At 40.4% G+C, this 20,588-nt stretch overlaps 1 protein-coding gene across 2 annotated transcripts in view; it reads right to left on the bottom strand.

Moving 5' to 3' along the window:
* The window catches only part of LOC110980394 (G protein-activated inward rectifier potassium channel 3-like), a 37,093-nt gene that overhangs the window by 10,488 nt on the left and 6,017 nt on the right, over positions 1-20,588 (bottom strand). The window lies entirely within an intron of this gene.

The following is a 20,588-nucleotide window of genomic DNA, read 5'->3' as shown; positions in this document are numbered from 1 at the left end:
ACTCCAGCTCTAGTCCTTCTTGTACCCAGTTCAATATTTGGCAGAGGACCTTGGTGCTCAAAAGTACTCAACTACAGCACAGCCTGCTACTGGTCTCCTTCAAACTGGATGATTTCCAAGGAATTGGCAAAGATTTTGAAAATATTGTCCCGCAAAGCAATGTTTAAAACTTTCAACAATTTATGCTCCTCAGAGGCAGAAAATCCTTGTCATGCCATAATTCATAAAAGAAAAATAGAATTGGATAGCAAGGTTTTGTAAGATTGTTGAGTCAAGAGGGACCGTATATTGGAAATTCTTGGAAGAGAGCACTTTTAGGAATTGTGAGAATCCAAGGACATCTCCACATCAACAAGCTGCCCCATACATACAGGTCGTACCATGACATCATATAAACATGTTTACAGATTTATTAAACTGAGGTTGCACCTCACATTGACAGGCACGATGCAATAGACTTATGGCTTCAAACCAAAGCATTTTCTCCACATGCATTATAATAGACCGATTGCGCCTGGTAAGTCACGTAACCTATGGGGTTGATGCCCACTATAGGTCACATGATTTAGTGGGCACAATCGGTCTATTGAGTTTCAACAGACACCATTGTTGAAGCTGCAACACTGTCGTAGTTCATTCCATTTCACCCCCAGAAAACCACTGTAAACGATCTCTGAATAATTTGGAAGATATTCACCAAACCTTACACTGTATGAACTTTTAACCATTCAGTAAACATTTCAGACAATCATATGTATGACAGGCAGTGAATAATAATCTTTGCCGGGCAGCATACACGTATCTAAAACATTATATGCGATGAACTGCACGAAATTTGTATAGTTAACAATAAACCGGTATGTGTGTACAAAAAATACATTAAACTTCCAGGGAAGTGTAATTACGTTTTAAAAAGCCACTAACATCAGGAAAAATAAATAGTTTGGTTGATATTGTTGTTCCTCTAAAGTACAACGGGGGGTTATATCATAAATATAACGGAAAATTTACTTAAAAGGAATTTGGACCAAATTGTGAATTTTCAATGAAAAACTTTTCGTTGTATTGTATCAAAGTCACATCCAAATTGATAGCGACACTAGAGAACCCACCCATTTTAGACATTACATTTGAATAAAAGAACTCATGTATGCCACAGAACAATATCAGCACAAGAATCATTACTATTTTACTGATGAGCATAATGCACCCCTAATACTAGCCGCAGAAGTGGCGAGATTTTCACCACAAACACTGTATTAGACTAGCAAGACCCAGCAAAAACATGCAAGAGCAACATAAACGCTACATTCTTTTATTTCATACAACTGCATCTCCCAATTAGCCAACTTCCAATTCTTCTTGTTCATATTTCTCAGTTGTTACATGAGACATGCATTGTAACTTCAATTAGATAAATAAGAGAACCTTTTATGGTGGCCTTGAAACCTTCACACGTTTCTGTCAAACCAAGTTCTTTCATTTCCAGAGTATCTTTATCGTCTCCTTTTGTTTAGGGACCATCTGTTGTCCAGTTAGCTATTTGCACAGCTCTCAACTGCCCAGGCCGAGGGAGCATCCTTTTGTCTCAATGTTTGTCCCAACACACCCCTGCCCCTCTACTTTGAGAACTCCAGGCCAGTACTAAAGGCTTGTGATGCACTTTGATGGTCCAAGCAAACACTTCACAATGTTTGGCAGTGGCCCATCGAGATGCTGCATGCTTCTTGTACATGTTACACTAAGAGCAGATACATGAAGAGGGGATGCTGTGCATTCAGCATGTACAATATATGACTAAATGAAGGAAGAAGTTTATTTACTGGCTAGTTTGTCGAAGCGTTAATGTTCGGCTAGATTTTTCCCTCTTTTTTGACACAAATATAAAATGCCCTCCAGGTGAATATTGGGTAGTAGATGAATTTCAAACGAGCTTCCAATCTTGGACATCACTTGCCCATTTTGTAACAGAGGGAAAAAAAACACTAGTATCTGATGTATAAATTATGATGTATTCATGTAAAATGGATTAGCAATGATCGACTGACTTGGATTCTTTTTTCTGTATTTTGTCAATTTCATTCAAATTCATTCTTATTTTAAGGACACCTAAACAAGAAAAAAAATGTGAGTGCACTTTCAAGTTTTTAGGCAGTACCCTCCTATGTATCTACAGCCCTCATGGGATGTACAGTGCAGAAGTTCAGGTCATATGCAGGGTCCATTAGAAACTTGACCTGGGTCTAAATCCCATCCCTTAAAGGATCTCAAGAACCTGGCAATGGACCGTGCCCTCAAGAAATTCTTTCCGGTCCTCATCTCAAGCTGGCAACTTTATACAGCTTTCTCCTTCAGAAGTCAAGGTAAACAGCCACGCAAGTGCTTGATATGGACTTCAGACAGCATTTCTATGGAGCACTATCTCTTTCAATCTCCAGGGAAATTCCTACTAAATCAGCCACCGACTAGGGTTGCACCTAAAACAGTCTTACAAAAACATCCTCTTTGAAGTAACAGGCAAGCCCATGCCACAAATTCTTTTTACAGTTTTAAAAGGTACAAACGTGCAGACCTTCAACTTCAGTAGATTGTAACAATTACAATGTAATTTTAAGTGGGACATGGGTCACGTACTAGATGAAGGGACACATGCCAACGGGCATAGAGGTTTCTATGGTAACAGGGATTTGAAGGAGTGAAGTTGCAGTTCAGATGTGAAGGGAGAGCCTTTAATCCTTCCCACGGGATGAGAGAGGTGAACAGACTGTGCTCAATTTCAAAAACTTCAACGTAATCAGTGACTCAGCTCCGCTCCGTTTATTGACTCATATCAGCTTGCTGCATGCTCATCTCAACAACAGATTACCTGGTGACAACAGAGATCATCTGACAGCGATAAGACAATGCTTGAACACCCCCAAAAAATATCCATGACTGCGATGGCAACCTTAAGTTTAAAACGCTATTTATGCATACATTCATGAACACAAACGTACCCAGGCAATAAGTTATCCTGGAAAGCTCTCCATACATATGTTCACATGTAAGCTGACTTTGCCCTTTACAACTTGCTCATTAAATCAGATTTTAATTGATAATTAATGGAGGGACATAACTTTTCAAGGATTAATTAAGGCAGTCTTTCCACATCCACTACCAAATGACAAACAGGAGCTGGCGGCTCCTACAAAGAGGGGAAAAATACACACATGCGCATCATTTTATAACAATCTCATTACATGTACATGGACATGAAAGGATGAAATGAATGATCATTTAACAATTCACAGAACTCAAAATTTCCATGTTACAAAAACAAAGCCAACAAAGTTTTCCTCTGGCTTTATGTCAATTTCGGATCATTCATCTTTCTTCGATGGAAACAAATGCCTTGTTTTGTTCTTGAACCAAGGCTGATACACCTGTACATGTACATGTACCTGCGGTTACAGCCTAATTACATCAACGCAGTTGTCCTCTGTTTCTGAACTCTGTGATGTTGAACAAATTACAAAATGACAGATGGTACAATTGATTGCAAACTTTGTGCCCACAGCACAGTTGTCTTAATTATTAGGGAAGCACTTCAGTTTGCCATGATTACTAATTGACTCTACACACGAGGAATACAAAATGAATTGGCCGCCATGAATGATTCCAACTTGGGCCACTTGGCATCGAGTTTACTGGAGGAATTTACAATGTAAGAGGATTAAGAAATGAGAGGACTGAATGACGCACAGGAACTCTCAGGCCGAGGCCGAGCATTGGTGAGGGTTAATTTGGAAAAGGGTGAGGAAGAGGTTGTCAGTACATGTATGTGACAGAAAAGGAGTTCTTGCAGACATCTGAGATGGGTTGGGGGTTGTACATGTAGGTCGAGTTCGGGCGACGTGTTCTTGACACGGGTTTCTTGTTCTCGCGCTCAAACGGCGGGAACACGACTCAAGAACACTGTTCTCGGAACAGGATCACACACCACCTCCTCCTCAGGGTTTTATAGGAGCACACGGAAAAACTCGTGAGATTTTGATTTTTGAACAGCTGCAAAAAATAGAGAGATGGTTTACAAAGTTGGAGACGATAGAAAGTTTTACAAAATTAACATTAATTATTTTTCACATCACAGAAGTGAATGTTCCTGTTTGAATAGAAAAGAATTCAGCCCAGTTGTCCAAGCATTAACTCTCGAATAGTTTACTACGATATGGACGCCGCCATGTTGCTTGTCACTAACTACCAGCGATGACCAATTGTACGTTCCCAACATTTGAGCAGCCAACCCAAAAACGACAAATTAAGCTGTTCAAGAACAAACCACCCGAACTTGACCGTAGGTTGTGAGAGGTTGTAGGTGGTTATGGTAACAGTTACAGGCAAGAGGTTTGAAAGGAGGAATGAGTGTTGGCACTGAGACCCATTTCACCAACATTCCACACTTCACCAAAGATTGATGTCAAAATGTGATCCAGAAATCACTCTAAAACCACTTTTACATGTACCAGCTTGACACAATGACAACAGTATCCTGAACAAATAGGGAGGCCTAGGGAAGCCAATTTGCCTCCTTTTCCCCTTCACTGGGGTTTGTGGGGCTATGAACTCTAGACGACCGACCGGGGGTTGTTCCTGTGATCAGCTCAAACATTGGTGTTACACACAATGGCAGTACCTGGGTCCTCGTTCTGTGGTTCAACCCACAGTACTCCACTAGTACATTGTACAATGTACATATGGCTCCTTACTGATAAATTATCACCCACTCAGTCTGATGTGATTTACTTAAAGTTACAAAATATATTTTGCATACTTTTGTGCAGGTGTGCATGTTTTCACCTCGTGTTTTCAGGTTTTGAGATGGCTCCGTTACTACTCAGCAGGGTTCCAAATCCAACTGAAGAACACTTTTGAAGAACAAAACACAAAAGTCTAAACTCCAAAGGACGTTAAGACCCCCCATTTCTAGGGCTCGGTTTACGGTGAGCAGAGAATTGCCTGCTGATCGTAAACACCAATCACACTACTGATTAGCTCACTTCGAAAATAAGTTTGGCTGTACACACAGGCTGATGTGCCGGTGTCTAACTGATCTCTTTCAAGAAACAGATCGGTTGACACTTTAATACAAGTTGTACTTGCGTGAAGTAAGCACAGTGCATTAAATCCGAGACAGATAAATACACACAGCATATTTTGAGGGAGTTACTCTGCAAACAAATGAATACCAGGAGCTTGATTCACAGTTACAGTTCCCACGAACATAAATGTTTAGCAAATCTGATACATCCTGAAATATTTGCAGTGAGAAAAATTCAAGGAATTTGAAATGTATTCGGAGAATTGGCATCATCAATATTTGTCCTTGACGTCACAAATTCAGCCCATTTTCAATACATGTGTATGTGTGAAGTACATGAACCAGGCACATACTCCCAATGGGAAAAAGGTTTGTTGGTTTTCTCAAAATCCCAACACTTGAAAAGTCAACTCCCCCCCCCCACTCTGACTCCAAAACCTACGTAATGGATAGCGCAAATGAGCTCTGGGATCACTGATCGAGATCCAGATAAATAAACAGGCCTCCTGTAAACATGTTGAAATAAATAAAATCAACAAATAACTGGGATTGGGGGGGGGGAAAGATATGGTGAATCAAGATAAACAACTCGTGAGCAGGAAACGATCCTGCACTCCCACACGGTGTGCCTGAGGATTGTACAGAACTTGAAACTGTAGACAACTGCTGTTGAAAGGACAACTTGATCCTTGTCAAGACAACAGGGCAAGGAATCCAGTGATCCTGCCCAAGGCAGAGCTGGGGTAGAATTGCTACATATTAGGGTATCATTTTCGGATCATGCCTCAATTATAAAGTCATTTATCAGTGCTCATCTTTGATCTTGCCTTCTGGGTCTGGGGAAGAGTATTTGAGACCAGCCGTGCAGATCTTTGGGGGGGGTACTGCCTTCTGCTCAGCCCTGAGAGATGCTTTGACGTCACGCCGCCATTCACAAAATGTGACCCAGCATTCTTTAGGAGTTTGATACCGCAGTCAATGAAAACCAGTGTGTCAGTGCCAATGATCTCAGATGATCCTTTGGAGGAGGGTAAAGGCATTGGGCCATGCATGGGGATTGGGGGAGGGGGTACGAACTGGGAGAAGAGTTGAAAGGCAAGGAGGCCAGGGAATTTGTTCCTTGAAACGTGCACATTTTCAGTCATTTTTCTTCCAACTCCTAGTATGTCTTAAGATTCACAGCACTGGGGTACAAAAAAGCAAACAACTTCATGTTGAACGCAGGGAATTAGGGCTGTGCTAAATATCCTAATATTCAATCGTTTATCAAATATTCAAACCTTATTTTCCAAATTGGAATATTCAAATGCAAAACTCATGAAAAAGAAGGGAGAATTTCTTTTGTTTTAAACGAGAAAAATCGCACTATGGAGGCTTGTTTCAAGCAGATTTACATGAAAAGTGACAAAATAATGTATCTTACGATGATTCAAAAGTAATTAAAAATTTAAAAGGAACAGAAATTTTAAACAGGGCAGGAAGTATTGTCCATCTGCTAAAACTTGCTAAATCACGGCTGGAGATACTCGTACTCCGAGAATGAGAAGCTATCGTACTGATTATAATGTACAATTGTGTGCGTTATTGCAACTGATTTTGTATATAGTATTGTCTGTTCATCAACAATCTGCTGGTCGGTGTCACTCAAATTGAAGGTCGAATATTCGAAGAGTGAATACCCTACAGTGAAAAGTAATTGATGCCAATCCAACATATGAAACTAACGCACATTGCATCTTTCCAAACATTGAATTACATGTAGTTGAGCTTTCAATTTCATATTCTGCTGCAAACTGCGATGTGCACGGAGTGATAATACATGTAACATAACCAGCAACTCTCGTTTGATTTTCATATTGTTCTCTTGACAGTCCGCTCAACATGTGTGTATGCTACAGCTGTATGTGTGTGTAAGATGCACAATGTAATCTGCAGCCACGAACAATCTATATCTTAAGGGGGTAGAGTTGAGATCGCATTTCAACAGAGCAGCCCCCACACTGGGTACTGTCCTCTTGATCGGGTACAAGGTAGCCAGTCATACGAGACCACCAGGGGGGTAATAAGACCCCCCCGACATTTAATGGACTGCCGCCGTCAGAGGCTGTTTCATCCACAACAAACTGGGAGCCTGCAGCCCAGAGAGTTTGCTCACGCACAGTTAACCTTAATTTGTGCGCATGCTTTTAACACCAGATATGTCCAAAAATACCTTCCAGTAATTCTTACTGGTGAGTGCCGATTACAATCATCCAATAAACGTAACTGAGGGAAAATAGCTGGGAGAGTTATCCAAACTTTTACATTACCGAGGTATTTGAATTGCATCCAAAGTAAACACACTAACATACAGTTGTACATGCACACATTCCTGGCTAGTTTCTAGAAGCTTGAACATAAGAACATAAAGGTCATTTGTTTATTTAAGACATTGGCAAATTTAAACTGATGCATAGTACTCACGAAGACAGGTATTATGCTTACATAAACCAAACTGTAATTTGTATTTTACATAACTACATGTATATGTATGAAAGTACACTAACCTCAATGCACTTTCCCCCTATATCTTTACCATGTAATCAAGAAAATACTCAGCTTGTCGTCTTCGCTGCTTGTCTAATTTTGCTTTAGTGACATCTCCTGATTTCATGAAGACTCAAAAAACTAGGGCTTATGTTTCATAGACTCCAGCGATCTAATAAGATTACCTGAAGAGCAAACTCTACCTGGGCCAGTCCACAGCAAAGAAAAGTCTTTGCTCTCACGGCAAATCTGCATGCCAAAAAGCTTTATGATGGTTCCAGTAATGTTGATAGAAGTGTCTGGTACAGACAATATTCACCCAAGCAAAAGCAAGATCAAGCTAGTGGAAGTACAACTACAAGAGCCCTCTGTGGATAAGGAGGCAGCCAAGTTATGTGACCTAGTACAGCTGGGTACAATGCTTCACCTTTGGTGTGTATTCAAACACAAGTGACTACAGAGTAACCAGTCCATGGACAAGTTACCCTTCCCCACCCCCTTCATTTTTTTTCTTATCCCATCTTTTGTATGCACAATAAACTTTTCTATCAATGTTTTTATTCCGCCTCTGTCCACTTTAGGGATCAAGTCCAAGGACTCCACGCATAACACACATTGCCTACCGGTACCAGAAGATGTACTACAGTACCTCATCCAAATTCTGACATGTGAATGAATCAAAGATAGCAGACCTTTGTCAATTAATGCAAAAGCAATTATCTGTATGCACACCAGTCACTACGGACGTACATGTACAGAGCAGCGGGTTGTCACAAAGGAGAAGGCTGAGTTTATTATTTCTTTGAGGTAAATTCAATTTGTACACCTGCTAAGCATTTGGTTTGCAGTAAGACACGTGCAAATTGAAGGAGCATTATGGAAACTCAGTGAACTTCAAAACGTGTCGCTGATGCAGTCTCATAAGACAGGATTCAGGATCAAAATAAGTGAGGGATGTTTGAGCTGGCTTTGAAACAAATTGTTTGGATTATAGGATTAAGGGTGGAGAAAAAATGTTTACACAAATCCTTGAAACACTGATGGCAAAAAATGTAAACTTTGGCGTGAAAGACAACGTTTTAAACCAAAATCTGTACTTAAATGTTCATGTACATGTACCGTACCTGTTGCCTTTGAAATACATAAATATATGAGAACAGCAACAGCACACAAAGACAACAGAGTGTGCACATTTACGATAGGTGTATATTCCACTGTCGATTGGCTCTGTGACAACTCAGGTGTAAAATGTACATTAAAATGAACATATAGAACAGGTGTATGATACTGTGTATGATATACACATAGTTACAATAAGCACTTGGTTGCAACCCCTTTTAATGAGTTAGAAATGCCTTGTTCATGTTGCATGTTGGTACAAGTTTTCTCAGGTGAACCAGACACTATGTTATTTCAACTGCCCTTTGATGATTTTTGTGTCAATCATCTTCGGATCTTTGGCTCCCCCTCCCAAGAGTTAATTTGCCCACCCCGTCAAAGGATTATCTCGTCAACAAATAACAATCATGCCAGCTGACAGACAAGGCCTCACACATGGTCATAAATGCCCCCATCTCGAAAACTCCCAAGCTCCTCTGCCCTGAACAGAGGGATAAATGTAATACAACAAAGTCAAAGTGCAATAAGCCTTTTGCGAGTGACCTTTGAATAAAATCTGATACATTTGAGTTATTTGATTGCACACAAACATAACAATATGAATTCTCCATACAAAAAACACTGTTGCTATACCTTGTGATTCCAGGCAAGTTTTTGCTTAGTTACATAAGAGACGCCTTGTAACAATACACTATTCCCAATGGATAAGAAGGGCACAAAGGAACCAGTCCATTCCAGAGATGGCAGTTGGTATGCAAAAGCTTGCCCCGAATCACGAGGTATAGCAACAGCGTCTTTAGTCTGGGGAATTAAAATTGTTACGTTTGTGTGCAATCAAAGAACTCAGAGTACCAGATTTTATTCAAATTTACATGTAACTCACGAATGGCTAATTGGGTTAGGGTTGAACCATGTCGGCCCAGTCTGCTTCGATCTCCCTCCTCTCTTTTGATGTAAATGTACCGGTAACATGTCATAAAATGATCCATCTACATGTACATCATGTCTCTTTCCTGTACTTTACTTAACACCTGTAGTCTTGTACGGTACCATCGCAGTACATTAGATGTTTCTTGTAAGCGAAAGGTGCAGGTACATCATGCCTCTTCCTGTACATGGATGACTGTGTTGTTTTCGTTTACTTAACACAGGTAGTCTTGTACCAGTACATAAGATGTTTCTAAAGTAAGTGAAAGGTGCAGGTGTATTTTAAGAAAAAGTGGATTGTGTTTATAATGGAAAACACAAAAAAACTAACATACTCGAGTAACAAATACATGCGCGAACCTAGATAGCTGTACGTTCCCAAGCAACAGTCTAGAAGAAACCTGAGAACTGAAAAATGGCCTCTTTAAAAGACAGCAGGCAGAAATGAGAGTACAAATAATATCCTACGGTAACTGATGTACGCCTTGTGCAGACACTCGTCAACAGTTGTCAACACTGCGACTACATGTGCAGGGAACCATTCCCCTCCTTCCGCTTATTGGATTACAAACAAGGAATGAGGAAATTAAAACACACATCAGATTATGTCAAGTCTCTTTTGAACTGGCAGGAAGTGGGTTAGTTTACACCGTGTAATACTATCATTTATGCTTAAACAGTGAAACTAATACTGTCCAATTCCTTTCCATGTTTTGCTACCGAAGTTGAGAGAAAGTGCATGTAACAGAAATACATGTATCCCGTCCAGACATTCCCAATCAATGTTGGGGGGAAAAAATACGAACCGAGTAGAAAGGCTTCAAAGGGTCTGAGGCAGTTTGCCATTATGGAGATTCTTGGACTCTGAGCACTAGGAAACTGAGACACTAACTGCGAGGCAATGCTAATGTCAGGAGAGCCTCCGAATTTCATTAAAGCTTTGCTGTCAATCTGTCAGGTCCCTTATTCTGTGATGAACATTATACAGTTTGTCCATGTACTCATGCACATATTATGCACACAGCCTGTTCTAGGCAGCTGCACATGTATTCATGTCATGCATAATGTCCTTGAGTTTTCTTCAACTCCAACACCTACAGAGAATCTCCAGTTGAGAGAGACCTGTATAGGCTATACGCCTACATGTACGTGTACTAGATACAAATTCTTATGTTTGAGATGTACTCCAAAGAATAGTTTTGTCAAGTTTTCAGGCCCGTGTGCAAGCCATTTTTAACATACATGTACATGTGGTGAAACAGGTACATGTCCAAATGCACGCGTTCTTTTTAACAAAGGAAGTATCACACAGAGAAGTACCTGTACATGTACATACTTTGCCATGGGACATTTGTGTGTGCATACCACACAACCACGCTCATAATAATAAAGATTTCAAAGGTAAAACTGGCATACAGAGACAACAATTGACAAGCTGAAGCAATGTACTGGTGGACCAGTTCGTAAAGTGCACGCCACCAGGATACCTGGGAATGTTGGCACGCATTACAGACAATATCCGTGTTTTCAACATGCGCTGCCGAGGTGCTGGAGACCAAGAAATTCTAATGCACTCTGGATACATGTACTTAGCAGATCTGTGAGAGGTGTCACAATTTATCAAAATTCGTCAAACTAGTCCTCCTCTCCCTCGACAGAGGTGACACAGTTTTGGAGAGGATGGGTGAGGAAAACAGATTGATATATTTTCATTTGTACATGTACCAGTATGCATGTCTATTTTTTAATATAATAAAAAAGCAAAAGCAAAGGAATTTATGAAATAAGTGCTGAACCTAAAATTTCCCCGAACCATTTCATTTGATAATGTATTTGGAGTTCAATCATTGGCTTTGAATTTTGTGCGAGAAACCTTACTTCCTCAGTGAATAAAAAAATTTGTTTTTCGACTTTCAAAGGACATCAAATTCTTTATACAGTTGGGCTCTTGTAAAATTGCTTCCTCAATCTTGCAAAATCCTACAAAATGCCTAATGGATGTCAGGTGCAGATTGATTGGAATTTATTTGATCCTTAATTGCTGTGTATGCTCACAATGAGATTATATTCAGCTTGGATGGGGTGACAGATCTAGAAATGTCACATGTACCCCATCTACCCTTTGAAAACAAAAATCCACCATTCCCTGATAATTGTATTTGTTTCTTCTGATATCTGATCAGCAGGCCCTCAAAAACTTGCCAGCACAAAAACTTAACGCATGTATCTAACACCAATTATCGGCCAATGTCTATTGTCAGTGTGGCCCAGACAGCATTTGACTACCAGTAGTTGAACAAGACTAAACCAACCATATCAACTCTCATCTCTGCACTTACATGTACTTGTCGGGTACTACAAATAAGTACTTCAGCTACACTTGAAGCTTGGAAGAAGAAACATAAAAACTACCGCTATGTGCATGTGGTAAAGTGTGCACCGGGCATAACCCACGATCAACTCACTTTAAACTAGGCGATGATGCCTGTGCGGTTTTAATTTAATGACGACCACATTTTGTGTCGGCTGGGAGTATCCAATGACTTGGGCATGCGAATGCAAATGCCACTGCAAGGTCTAGAGACAACTGGGCATGCCTGAGTGGCTTAGGCGTCTTGTGATTCATTGGGTCGCAAGTGCTAATTCCAACCACACATGGGTTGTCTATTTGGGAATTACGTGTAGATTAAACGTCGGCCATCTCTGATGTAGAACCTCATGTGGTTCCAGTTGTCATATATGAAATATTCTCCTGCAGCTGGTGACTTTTACAGAATTTCAACACTTTCTTAACATCTAAGTCATTGACCCAACAAAAGCTCCATTATTCCATACATGTACATGCACCGAAGAGGGTACAAAAATGTATGCATATACAAGTATGCACATGTATACTCTTTGACAGAACACAGAGGTTACTCTGGCATACAACTTTCTTCCTTGAATGTCATGTACATGTACCTGTACATGTAGATGAGAACTTGCAAAAACCTTCACATCCACATCTTTAACCCTAACCCTCCTCAATCCTCCAACAGGTGAGGGATTGAGGAGGGTTAGGGTTAATATTCATATGCATGTATAAATCTAATATTACTACTGAATCGCGTGCATCTTGATTCACTTCTTTTGTCCCAAATCCCTTCTAGACAATGTACCCAATGCCTACCATTCTAATTTTACGGGATGATGGGGCAACCTGGCAAGCTTGACACAATGCTCCCTTTTTTCTGGAAAAATTACGATACAACACCTTTACGCTGCCTTCAACTTTCGTTTGTGCTACTGGTATTTTTCCGGCGCTGATTTGTAGGACCATTTATTTTCGCTTGTCCAATTCCAGGCTCTTGTTATAACAGTCGAGAAAATTCTTCCCTGGACTGGGAACAGATACAGATGAGTGCATGTACATGCAGATGCTCCAACCTGACTCGATCCACGAGGATGCTTCAGCAAGCATTACAGGATTCATCAATCACTATCATTCAAGTCCCCTTGACCATAATGCCACTATTTCTGGTTCAGATAATCCGTAGAACACTGGTTCACTCTCGTTCCTAATTGAACCATGTGATGATACAGGTAGCGGTAGCGGCTTTTCCAGTGCAATCCATGAACAAATCCTTAGGGACCAGTGATGTCAAGTGCTTTGCTGAAAGACAATATGTGTTAATTTGAGGGTATACACAAAGCAGATGACTTTACAGATAACATGTAAGGCTTAGTTGAAACAAACCAGTACATACATACATGTACCGACACAACAAATTCAACTTTTATCCAAAATTTATTATTTTTGTATTTTTTACTAACAGTTTTCCCAAAAGGTCATACCCCACTGCAGTTTGCTAAAAATAACCCCTGCCCCAGGGGTGCTTCAGGGGATAACAAGTATGAATTGGCAAACTTAAAACCAAGGTTTGATTCTGTTACTAATAAGTTGAGAATGACACTGACAACAATTGTGAAAAGATCTTAATGTACCTGTTGGCCTTTCATCCAAACCCACTCAGATACGTGTACGCTGAAAAAACATGCTTCGGTTCAAAATCTAAAGCAGTCAACAAAATAACTGCCCACAACAATTCAGTATTCAGCCTGACAAATAACAGGAATGTTCTTTACCTATTACAGAGCAAAACAGATGCCACAAGAATCTATACAGCTCAGCAGGGTGGGAGCACTGCACAAAACATCCCACCAGTTCCTCGGGGAGGATCCAGTGATCTGACAAAGAAACCCTAACAATACCAGTACAATGTGGGCATCCAACTTCCCTCATCTCCATTTCAGATTAAAGGTTTACCATTTTCCTCGGAACAAAAAGGGGTCTAACTGTTTTTCGGGGGGGGGGGGGGGGGGGGAGGAATCAAGGACCTGTTTTGCACCCACTACCCGAGTACCCACTTTTGTGAAAGGTTTGTTTGGTTACTATGGGGGCCATGAGAATACCTGTTAGCCAGGCACTAAAAGTCACGAGAATGAGACGGCAGACACCCTGAAGAGGACTTTGGATGAATTGGAGACAACTTATTGGCAAAAATTTCCATGACTGTGTTTCAGCGTTCCATTTCCAGGCTGTGATCTTGAAGACTACGCCTTCTAATGTACACATACGTGTATCGGTAGATTTCATAATCAAGTTTTGTAAAAGCAACTTTTTTTTATTGTAAAAAAAAAACTGCTTTCAGTATGCAGAACTTGTCTTTAAAGGAATTCCATAACCATCTTGTTTTTAGAATCAAAACTGCAAGTAACATAAAGGGGAAAACAACTTAAATCACATGCAGACCCTTGGTATCTCATTACTTTTTCTCATCTACAGAATAAAAAAAAGAAAGAAAAGTATGTACCAGTACTACAGTTGGTACATACAAATTTACCGGTAGGTCTGATGAACACAAAAAGAGCCTGGCATTTTGGCAAAAAAAGAGAGGCTAGGCACTCCATACATGTACATGTACATGTATGTAAGCTTCGTACTCCTCACAGCCTGTATGGCTGTGGTCTCTAATTCCCAAGTCGATCTTTCTGGGTACATTGGTAAACAGATGAGGAGGAAGTTCTATGAGTAAATCTTGTGTTGCTGCATTTGTCTTGCTGACACATCAGCTACACACAGAAGACGGTTACATGTATACTTGCCACTAATAGAAATACTTTACAGTTCTGGTATTTTGGCAACGATTCTAAGGACACCTTATACAGGTATCACTTTAAATGGTTCGACAAAAACAAGGAAACAAAAAAAAAAAAAACAGATCAAAAAATACACAAAAGGCATCAACTGCACGTACCGGTGCGTGTACATGTACATGTATGTACCAGAACATGTACGTGCACATATAAAAATCTAAACACGCCAAGCAATCATGAATTTTATCACTCCTCTGGAATTCTGGTCATGATCAATTCATGGTGTGCACTGAGTGATGGTCAATTTTCCAACACCCAGCCCAGGCGTGTCAGACGAAAGGTTGCAGAGCAACCTGCACACAACTACTGTGCCTAGCTCTCAAAGGGGCTTAAGCTTATAGACGTTTAATTTGCCTGGCAGTTGGCTGTACATGTAGCTTAACTATAGTGAGGTTGCCTGGTACCCTGAGGTCTCCAGAGTCAATAAATAAGCTCCTTCCTGATAAAGGCCAAACTAGTCTGTCTACTGGGGGGACTATGGGATTTAGGGTGGGTCCATTTTCCTCAACTACAGTTTGCACTCTGAGCAGTTCCCAAACACTTTTTAATCCACTGTGCACACAGGGAAGATGAGAAGCACAGTATTGTTGACTTGGTCTGCCAATATTTGCCTTGGCGATGGCATGCATGGCAGAGACTGGGAACGTGCACTAACCATGAATGGGCATTAAAGGACAGACAATATTTAGCTTCAAGTAAGAGGGACAGAAGATTTTAAGTCTGTCAGAAAAATGTCCTTGAGGTATAAATACCACATTTGTACATACATACATGTACATACATGTGTACATCTACATACAACAGGCTTGAGTGGAATAAAAGTATCCATTCAAAACTCTGAATATTTTTCATGAGCAATTTGGTGTTTTGTTGGTTTTTTTTCTGAAGTGCTTTTTGACTTTGGAAGTTTGGATTTAATTTCTAATACGTGAACATGTAGACAAATCTGGGGAGACAACATTCCTGAAGTGGCACGACTTTCATGCACATTTGCCCATTTCATCAAATTGTGCCGCCTAGTTGATCGAAGAGGTATTTTACACACGCATACCTTCCAAAGGCAAGCGTCATACGGCTGCGGTAATGCTGCTTCTAATTCTGGTCACCATCAGAATTTGGTCAATCCTAGATGGGATTAGAGTCACTTCCAAGAGGAGTTGAAGCCAATCAAGCCTACGAGTGCAGTGCACAGCGATGCAACACTGATAGACATGAACCTGCCATCAAGCACATGAAGTACTAGAGGCCACCAAGAAACAAAGAGGCCAGGAGCAGGGAGAAGGTTTTTGGTGCCAATTCATACGTCGCACACAACAAAAACTGGCATTGTTTACATCACAAATTAAGTTTAACAGGAAGAATTTGAATGTACATGTAAGCTCAGATCACCAATATACATATGATAAAATTTTCATGAAGTGAAACACTTTTTGTGTGCAGCTGCTCCAAGAAATCTGTCTCAGTGCACTTTTTGGACAAGTTGTCCCAATCATGGCATCATGTTATGAGATCAACAGCAGAGATTTGGAAATCTGAGTATGACTACTAGAGACAGATGACTGTGCATAGGAAAAAAGATACATCAGCACGTCGTACGTCTCTGCTGATTCAGAAGACAAGTCAGCCTCCGGGACCTTCACTCTATAGAGTAAACACCCATCTGGGAAAATTACTCATCTGAATGAGTAACGTTTTCTGGTGACTGGTCCCCATAAATTAAATCAGGCCTGTCCGTTGCTAAGCTGAAGTCGTACATGTATGTGCAGGGGTAACAGACAAGTGCCCACATGCACGTGGAGTGTACATTTACATGTACATGTAGCTGTGGTGAACGGGCACGTTGGCTTTCCCGCCTAGTGCAAATGGTGCTTACGGCAACTGTATTCTAATTAAGTTACCAGCAGTGCATTAAGAAATGTACATGTCATTGAAAGAAATCAACAGCACTGTTGAACTCCAAATTTGGAGGTGTACATGTACATGTAGCTGCATATCTCTCAAAAATAAGGCTGCATCCGAATCTGTTGTCTAGAGCTAGGTCTAGATCTTTCCTCCATTGGAAATGTGTGGAGACGCGTAGACAAGAGACCTAGCCATAGCTCTGGAAGCTCGTCTCGGACACAGCTTAAGCACAGACACTTCCCTTTCCAGGGATGCTTGAACTGCCCAGTTGAAAACTGTCAAAACTCTAATTCAACTGACACTTACCAATGTACATGTAGACTGGACGCTCAGATAAAGAATTTGATGTTTATGCATATGCAAAAGCTTGCTTTGGAACTACGTCACAATTTTGGGCTGGAAAATCTTTCCCACAGTAATAACTTGCCCTTCAGCACAACATACCTCACATACTACGGCTGAAGTAATGATTCACCTTTTCGGGTGGTGTTGGAGAAAAAGAACACATTTTCCCTCAGACATAAGAGGGTTTTATCAACTATTAATTTCAAATGATCTTCCAAGAATCCAACTGTGAATCAACTAGGATCCAAGCCACAGCATTGTTTCCATAAGCGCAAACCATTAAGAATATATGTTAGCCTTTGACAAAACCTAGGCATGGGAAGGCAAGAAAATTCTAGAATCTCTGGAGAAATTGGACGAGCAATTTCTTATCCCTCAGTTTTCAGTAGTCAATCTCCATCCACAGAATCCGCCCCAAGCTGAAGTGCAGCCCCAATCGGCAAAAGACAGACAGGTGGTTACAAGCGAGTTCTTGCACGCGCTCTGTATACCCGCAAAGACCATACATGCCAGAATAAATTAGTTACGCGTTCTCAGCGTGCTCCATGTCAAACGCGCATATACTTGTGCCATGAGGCAGGCCTATGCGGCGAGTACCAAAAAACACGCCCTCTTTTAATTGTTCCGCTCGGAGCAGATAACGAGCTCTTCCTTCATTAAGCACATCCAAAATAACAGTCAGGGACCACATGCAGTATTTCCCTATTTGTCTGGTTGAGGCATTCATACATTACATGTATGTACATTGTACATGATGTACTGCATATCGGTGTACACTAACTCCCAATGAACGTGTGAAGAAAAAAGTGTCGCTGAACTTGCCCAATGCTTAAAAATACGAGGTGGGTGGGTAACACTGATAGATGGATCGAATGACACACATAAACAGACAAGGACAAACAAACTGGCTTTGGCAAAACAAGCCTAAGGTATAAACAATTCAACAAAACCTGACAACCTTCTCTACACACAGAAAAAAGTGAAAAGTAATAACAAGCGCATGCTCGGAGTACTTGTATTATGGGTCGCTCTCCTGCACATTAATTTTAATGGAGGTATACATTCATCCTGTACGTGGTGTGTAAAAATAGGGTGCCCAAAGAAAACTGCAAATGCAGGTGGTAAACAGGAAGTCAATTAGAACCCAGAGGTTCGGGTGTTTATTCTCCCCTAAAAGCTAATCATTTTGTCAGTCAAAATACCCCGGTAAGTGATGTGTTTAGACGATCTACCGTAAGCCTACATACATGTACATGTACATGTAACTGTTGATGATCCAAACTAAAGGGTCGGTGAATCTGCAGAAAATAATCTCTGGCAACTTTTTTTTTTCTGACTTTGAAACAAAAACTAGATGGATTCATCTTTAATTTGTATCATTTGTCCTTTATTGAGGCAATAAAATTACTTAAAATCTAAAGACGTGAGCGCAAGATCGAACCTGATGAAGTTTCAGCTCAACACATACCGTACCGGTACATTCAGAGAGAAACAATATTCCAGGGTTTTGATTTCAGATCTAAACTTTCAGAGTCATGTTTTGAATTGTGCCTGAATTCAGAGTCTGGAATCTGTTCTCATGTTCACTCAGAGTGCGGCTAAGTGATGTCACACACTAATATGGGTGTGTGTATGTGTGTCAACGACGCTTGCACGCACTTCCCAAGGGATTCCCCAAAACACATCTTTAGTACCGGTAACTGAAATGGTCTTCTTTCAATGTTTTCTTCAAAATGACAGAGAGAATAATTTCACAGGGTGTTTAGTTCCATGACCATCTTTAAACCAACTACGCTTTTCAACAATCAGACAATAGAGCCTGAGAGTAAAAGGTCACGCAGCAAGCTTCCGGAACCCTCGCGCGGTCCGCCTATGGGGATTTTACATTGGGCCGTTCGATAATTGTTGGAAGAATAATTCCTAATTGAAATCACCCCATGAAACACTCATGTTGGAATTTTACCTTTGTTTTCTTCAACTAATATTTAGGAAAAGTCATCTGGAGATGGGTAAAAAACAAATTTCATCAACGACCTTTCACATCCATTGATATCTTACCTACTACATGTATATCATACATGTACATGATTATAAAACATTGCAAAGATTTACCTACCTGTAGTCAATGGGTTCCATGATCTGTTGATAACACAGTTGTTGTCAGCGAAGGATTTATATTAGAATCTTTGCTAAAAGATTCTAATATAGTAGATTACTGCTTTAAGTTTATCACCTTCAAAACAGTTTGTGAAACATTTTTATCTGTTTCTATTTCAGCTTTTACTGACAGACTACCATGAAATTTCATACCGTATATGTTCATCTGCACGCAAGACTGCTGTAGTGGACTGTTCTTCATGTGTTTTAGATTTTCTGAAGTGATGGGTCAATTTTTGGCAGGTTATTTCTCTTTCAGGTCTGGTAAAATTTCAGTTTCTATACAATGATATACTAGCAACTATTTTCCAAAGCCTCTTTTCAGAGTTGGAATTTTTTAGAAGTAACTGAATGAAAAAATATTACAAATTCTAAAAACTTTGCACGTTATTTTTCCTATCCAAGGGTTCCAGAAGCGCGCCATCAGGGGTCAACTTTCGGGGTCAACTTTCAGGCTCTTTACATGTGCTACAACTCATCAGGTACTTTTCTGGATAACTGCAAATGATGGACTGTTGGCCTACATGATGTATCTTTAATCCTACACAGTGCAACAACTCAACGGCGTATTCCTAGTCACATGGCAAACGGGAACATCACAACCTAATGCATAGGTTGGATGTCGCACATCTGTTTAACTGTAATGGCATAAAACACAGTAAAGGGGGCCAGTGCTGTTCGGAAAGGAGGTTTTTTCCCTCTTTACTTATACATTTTTGCCACACCTTGAGTACTCCACAACCTGTTATTCATTTGTATCAGTGTAAAGGCTATCAATGGAATAAGACCAGAGAGAGTTTTCCATTTTTGAAATGAAAATCAAAAACGTATTCATGTCCATTTTGATTCCAAAATCGACAAGTACATGTACATGTGTACTGTGCTGCGTCCCTTTGTTACTTCAAAAGGAGATAACGACTTTGCATGAACAGAGCGTTCTACTGCTCACATGCTTATTCCCGACTATACAAATAAATGTTCTTGGAGGTTAGAACATAGAAACCATTGCCATGGGCAAACACTGCTAACAAGACTCCCCCCTCCCCGCGCCCTTTACTGTGTCAGTTGAATAAGTGAATAATAATTCTTGACCAAAACATGCACGTCTTGTAGCACGGCCACTACCTCATCCCGGGTTAAATCCTTGTACCAAAAGAGCACCTGATGTCTCAGAATCTTCATTCACACTCAGCAAATATGTTTTTGAAGACAAAATTCCCACCCAACAAAATAATCACGACACTTTCCACTACAGGCACAGAGCTGTCGTGACGGCATGAAAAATTGAGAACTTTCCAAACTTTGAGACTTTCTCCTCTCATTTCTGTAAAGGCACGTT

The sequence above is a fragment of the Acanthaster planci genome, linkage group LG07 (genome assembly GCF_054643075.1).
Source record: "Acanthaster planci isolate LZ-2023a linkage group LG07, COTS_SCS, whole genome shotgun sequence".
Lineage (NCBI taxonomy): Eukaryota > Metazoa > Echinodermata > Asteroidea > Valvatida > Acanthasteridae > Acanthaster > Acanthaster planci.
The sequence above is the reverse complement of the archived record's forward strand: the minus strand, read 5'-3'. Positions and strand labels throughout refer to the sequence as shown.